The sequence below is a fragment of the Corvus cornix genome, chromosome 1, assembly GCF_000738735.6.
Source record: "Corvus cornix cornix isolate S_Up_H32 chromosome 1, ASM73873v5, whole genome shotgun sequence".
NCBI classification, from domain to species: domain Eukaryota; kingdom Metazoa; phylum Chordata; class Aves; order Passeriformes; family Corvidae; genus Corvus; species Corvus cornix.
The window spans coordinates 61,156,833-61,162,832 of NC_046332.1; the positions used below are offsets into that span (position 1 = coordinate 61,156,833).

The window sequence follows — 6,000 nt, forward strand, 5'->3', positions numbered from 1 at the left end:
GACTTCTAAAAAAGTTGGAGAGGGACGAACAATTACTGCAGACTTGCAGGAAGTCTTGACCTGGTGATTTTTATGAAGACAGAGAGGTAAAGTAGAAGTGTGGGATAGTCAGTACCTCACTGTGGTTGCAGTTAACCTAGAAATGATAATTTATTAATATCCAGCATGTGAGGTGGAGAACACTGTCAGAATTTTATCAAGAGGGAATTTTGTGTGGGTATGAGTCAAATACTAGGTTTAACAGGTCTGTAAAATAAGATATTCCTCCTAGAGAGTCAAGATATAAGAATTAGAATCTAATACTAAAAATACGTCCTGAGGTTACATTTTCTGTATAGAATGTCTTAATAGTCTGAAATAGAAAGGGAGCAAGTAATCAGAAATGAGTGTTTTGAAGGGTCAGACCTTTTGGAGGAGATTGAAAGAACCTATGAGTGTGAACCTGTAAGTGCTTGGTCCTTATATGTTTTTTGGTCTTCCTTTGTTCCATGACAGAATTAATCTACACCTTGTCACATTTGCTATAAAATCTGTATCGAAGTCCTTAACAATCGTGGTTTTGTGAGAGAGAAGTCTTTACCAGAAAGTGTTCTTTGTACTAGACCAATTATATTTATTGCATTGAAGTGCAGCCTTCTGATTTATTTTTTTTAAAGAATTGTGTCTCCGTAAGTACTGAAAAGCAGATATCCACTCTTTTGGAGGAAGAAAATGAAGTGACAGTGAAGCCTATGAAGTGACAAAGAGCCCAGGGATGGGGGGTACTTATGGTTTCTTGAGTGCCAATATTTTTTGTCCTTATCTGTTGTATTTTAGTTTTTTCATTTAGAAACCTTCTTGGAGTCAGGGGAATTCACTGGCAACTCCCAACTTGCTGAACACTTCTTCTAGAAGAAATTCTGGGGTTTTTCCAAGCAGCAGGATGGAAGAAGGAAGCTCACGTGAGCAGAAGGAATTTGGACCTGACACCACAAAAGACTTTTTTAAAGTTCTTAGTTAAATGAAGCTGAATACTTTTTACATATCAAAGAGGCAAATTGTCATTGCTGCCATCAATAAAACCACAGTGTACTATTCTATTCTTTGCCTTGTATTCTTTTTACTGAGCCTCCATTGTTAGTTAACATAATAATGTATCATGATTTTTCTTAATTTTGAACTGATTTTGCTTCTAATATTGCTTCTAGTAAAGTAAAATTAAAGCACATTTTCTCAAAAGCTGACAGGATTGAGCATTTAATTTAGATTTTTGGCTAGCACTAGTGAAGCATGTTAAAAATTTTTCAGCTAATTGTACAGTAAAATTCTGAATAGGTTTTGACTATGTTTTCTGTGTCTATTTTCCAGAGTTGCTGAAGGCCAAATTACAGATTTGCTTATTATGTTTTTCATGATCTGTGACCAGAAGGTCAAAGGGGAGAAAGAAAGAAAGAAAAGAAAAATAATCAGTTTCAATTTTCTAAATAATTTTAGGTAAATATTTTCTTTGTAAGAATATTTATATTAAAGAAACAGAAACATTTCTAAAAGGTACAGAAAAGTTGTTTAAACAAAAATACTGAAAGATGCACATTGGTATTTTAAGTATAAATATGTGTATACATGCACACGTGCGAGCTGTTGGGTAGTAGGTACTAACTTTCTTGTAGATTTAAACTCTGCTTTTATTGCTTCATATTACTATAATTTTTTCAATTGTCATTGATGCTTGGAAGAATCTTATCAAACTACTTTTCATTCTAAGCTGTATCTTTGAATCTTATGTGATTATGACAAATAGTTGAAATTTCACTATTTCTTTAGCTGAGAAGCACTCAAAATCTAGATAACTTGCAAATCCCTTCTAAGCTTAATTCTGATCATTTAAGACTGAAATAGCACATGTGTTTTGAGGTAGTTTTGTAAAGATAGAATTATACCTGAGAGATGTATTGATAGTATAAGTTGTACAGTTAATTCTGCTGAATTTCTCTCTGAGTGCTCATACAAAACTGTTTGAATAGAACCTTGTTTATTAACTGAATGTATCTGCACTACAGAATGTACTGTCTAAATGCAGTCAAATCTTACCAATCACGTAAATTTTTTCAGAATAGTAAGGAACCAAATGTTTTGCTGTCTTAATGGATGCTAAGCAGCTTCTTCATAATTACGATGAACCTTACTAATAATTCTGAAGAATTTTGGGAGTTTTAAACATGAGCTGTACAACGTTGAAGTTCTTCACTATCAGTTAATACACAACCAATTTTATGAAGTTTGTTAAATTTAGAAACCACTTTCCAAATAGTATGAAACATCCTGGTCAGTTCTGCTAAATTGTACCAGCAAATAAATAAACTGTAGATCTAATACATTGCATGTTGAATGCTTTACTTCCAGAATTATTGCTAAGACCACTGAGAGCAACTATTCAGCTTCATAAAGAAATGCAGCCATAGCATTGTTTTAAAAAGCAGTTTTGATTTTTCTTTGCAAATAGGATGTACATTAAACAAGCCCTACAGTCAGTGTACCAAAGCAATTTCTGAAATTAAAATAACTTTTACGTTCTTTTGAGCTTTCATTCTTGCTGTGAACTAAATCATAAAATTCAGAAAACTATAGTCTGATTTAGTGAACTTTAAAAAATGATGCCTTCGTATGAAATTTTAAGACTACAAATGCAAAGCAGCATTCTTCTGTAGTGGCTGTGACATTCTGAGATTATGACATGTATGTGCAGCTGTAGGCAAATGAAATATCCTTGAAAATATTGGTTTCTTTTGTGAAACAGTAAAGACCGTGTCCTGGTCTTTTCACTGGTGCTGTGGATCTAGAAAGCCAGAGTAAGCAAACAACCCCAGAGTCGTCTTGAAAAGTCTTGAAGTCTTTGTGTTTTATGATTATTTTCTGCTTTGGCTTCAACTGAAATAGCATATGCTGAAAGCTCTGCCTTTCAGGATCTGAAAAACTGTTGTTTGAGTAGTTAAAAACTTATTGCATCAACCTGTTTTGAAAAGCAAGAATTCATATATTCATGCTTATTGATTCCTGTATCTGGAAACAACATGACGATAAACTAGGTGGGTATATAAATTACATTCTTTATTTGTGTAGTCCATCAAAACCAAAAATACAATAATTTGCCAGTCATACTGTAGTAAAGTTTGCATGCACAAGAACAACATTAATTTATTTAGCTTTTGTGTTCAGAAGAAGTTACCGTGTCTAGATGCGTCTTCAAAACACATGTGAAAGTTAACTTCTAGTTTGTCAAAAGCAACAGCAAAAGGAGGCTCCTGGCCTTGGTGTGGCCACATCTGTGTAGTTAAAGAGAAAAAGCTGGTAAGGAGCACTGGATCCTGGTCATGCACACTATTTATTTACTAGCTTGGTGTGTGGCTCTGTATTGGAGTGTTCTTAGCTAGCTGTTGCTAAGACAAACCTGTCACAGAGGAGCTTTGTCCTTTGCAAGGTGGAAATGAGCCAACCTGTGCTTCTTGACCTGTGAACCAGTACGTCCCTGGTTCATGGCTTTCCTTTGCTAGATTATAGATAGAGCTTTTGAGAATTTCTGTGTTGAAATTAGGAGTGCAATTCTAATGAGATGTTTTTCTTGCCTTGGACTTGTGTATAACATTTTTACTGAATGAAAAAAACAATTAGAATTTCTTGTTTAAATTATTCTAAAAGTTATATGCCAAGTTGGTAATAGTATCATTGACTAGGGTTTTGGGGTTTTTTCCTCCTTTATATTCTTGAGAGATAAGATCATTTTGAAACAAAAAGTGGAAATGTTTGGTTTTATCTTACAGGTTTTCAGAATTTTGTATTAAAATCTGATTGAAATTGTCATGTTTTCATTTAAAATTCTTCCTTGGTCTAAGATCTTCTGATAGATACTCGCATGTATATTTTAATATAGCTTTTCTTTTTGTCACTAGCAGGTACTTTCTTTTTAGCTCTTTGGCAACAACTGTGCAAAACATTTTGAGGATTACTTGTCAAGGTCACTCTTCCAAGAAACACTGCTGGAACTTCCTCTGCAGAATCTCTTGCCTTGAGCCTTATGCAGATGAAACTTGTTGGGAATATGGCTTTCCAAGGCAGTATTAACAACATATTTTCATTGGGGTGCAAAATGTTGATATCACAGGAAAGACAAATCTTATCTGTAAGATAATCTGTATTTGGCATTAGATATGTGAAGATTTAGCTTGGGATTAATCTGAAGGGATATTTGCAAGAGAACTCCCAAACAGCCAAAGTAGCTAATGAAGGTTGGTAGCTGAAATAATCTGGCAATGTAGGGTTACAGTCCCTTTCTAGCATTATGGTTGGAAGGAACTTCATACAGAAAAATCTCTAGTGCTTTTATGCAAACACAGGAATGTGTCATTTGGAGTGATTCTCTACAGATGCTTTCTTGAAGAACAATTCTAGTTCAACTGTCTTTTCATCACATGACTTGATCCAACTCTAGTAAAATACTGTAACTTTCTTGAGAGGAATGTAAGCCTGAAGAATGGACAATTGCACAAGTAAGTTCAGTTTAGCTTTCTGCTTGCTATACAACTATTGGGGTATTCTTTTGGTCTTTTTTTCTTTATGGAATGTTTTTGAACAACTTACTGCAGAAGAGCAGCTAAACCATGGAAGGTACTCCAAACTTGTAGGCACTGGCCTTCTCATAGCATGGTTTGCATGTGAAAAGCTTTGTGTTACTATCCTTAAAAACAATGGTAAAGACTCATAATTACTCTTATTTTCAGTATTTACTTCATATCATTTGCTTATGTTGGCCTGCTCTGGCTTTAAATTGCAATTTTATTCTGAGAATGATTCAAAATAATGTAAAGGCATAGACATTATATAAATACTTAGTTTTCCCACAGGATTGAGGCCATAAAAAATCAGTTTCCATGCAAGCGCATGGGCTGTTGATGGACATGATTATATTCTGGAAATTATGGTGTTATGAGTGAAACCAGAATCTAGTATATATTGAAAATAAATCTTATATGTATTCAAATAAACAGGAACTGTGGGGAGGCAAACCCTGTGGGGAGGTGTATAATAGCAACAGAGAACTATAGATAGTCTAAAAAAAAATTTGGCAGCTGCTTCTAAGGAAAATGTTTATAGTCATTTTATAGTGCCTTGCATTTTTTCCTGCAACTTGACTATTTCTATTGTAAAATGAGTGCGTAGGTGAGTATTGTGCAGAAGATACTAATGTAATTTTCAGACAGTTTAGTTTGCATGAGATCTTGAATGATTTGCATTTATACCGTGTTTCTTAACTGCAAAGATTAAAGAAAATAAAGAATATTTTATATTTGTTCTATAGTCAAAATAATCCCAGGCATATTTGTTAGTCATTAGATGAATGGCTATGCCTCTGCTAAAACAGCTGTAATCTAAATTGACTTTGCACAGATTTAAGTCTCATTCTAACTGTATTTGTGCTGAATATTTTTCTGTAGCTATTTAGCTACAGAAATTTTATTATTGTAAGGAGGAACTTGTTTACAATAATAAAAGTGAAAAGCAGAATAAATAAGGAGTGCTTATCATTTTGATAAGGCCATGAAGGAAACTGTGGGTTTCTTTTACTGGGGGACTAGATAAGCATATACAAAGTTAATGTTCCACATCCTATTTGAATGCAAAATAGCTTTTTCCAAAATTGATATTTTTAATATTTTTCCCCCAGTCTCTTAAAAAAATATTTTAGCCCAGTGTAATTCATGGGATAAGACAGGTGATCTACTCTGACATTTCACTGCTCTTGTCATATCAGTCTTGTGATCAAATACTCCCAATAATAGATAGTCTTGATGGCCAGGTACTAAGTGTGGTTTTTACCCCAATTTATTGGATTAAAATGTTTATCAAAACTTGAATTAACTTTGTACATGACAAAGATGAGACATGTTATGCTGACTTTAATCACAAGTAGAAGCTACAGCTCACTTTCAGTGTATTACAGATGCAGAATGACAATAGAACTCAGCT

The 6,000-nt window shown here is 33.9% G+C and overlaps 1 protein-coding gene across 3 annotated transcripts in view; it reads left to right on the plus strand.

The window, feature by feature from the left end:
- TDRD3 (tudor domain containing 3) overlaps positions 1 to 1,079 on the plus strand; it is an 88,006-nt gene extending 86,927 nt beyond the window's left edge. For all 3 annotated transcript variants that reach the window (XM_039568600.1, XM_010405586.3, XM_010405585.3), the window contains one exon: positions 817 to 1,079. The gene's annotated coding sequence lies outside the window, so the exon portion shown is untranslated. The remainder of the gene's footprint in view (positions 1 to 816) is intronic.
- The last annotated feature ends 4,921 nt before the right edge of the window (positions 1,080 to 6,000 follow it).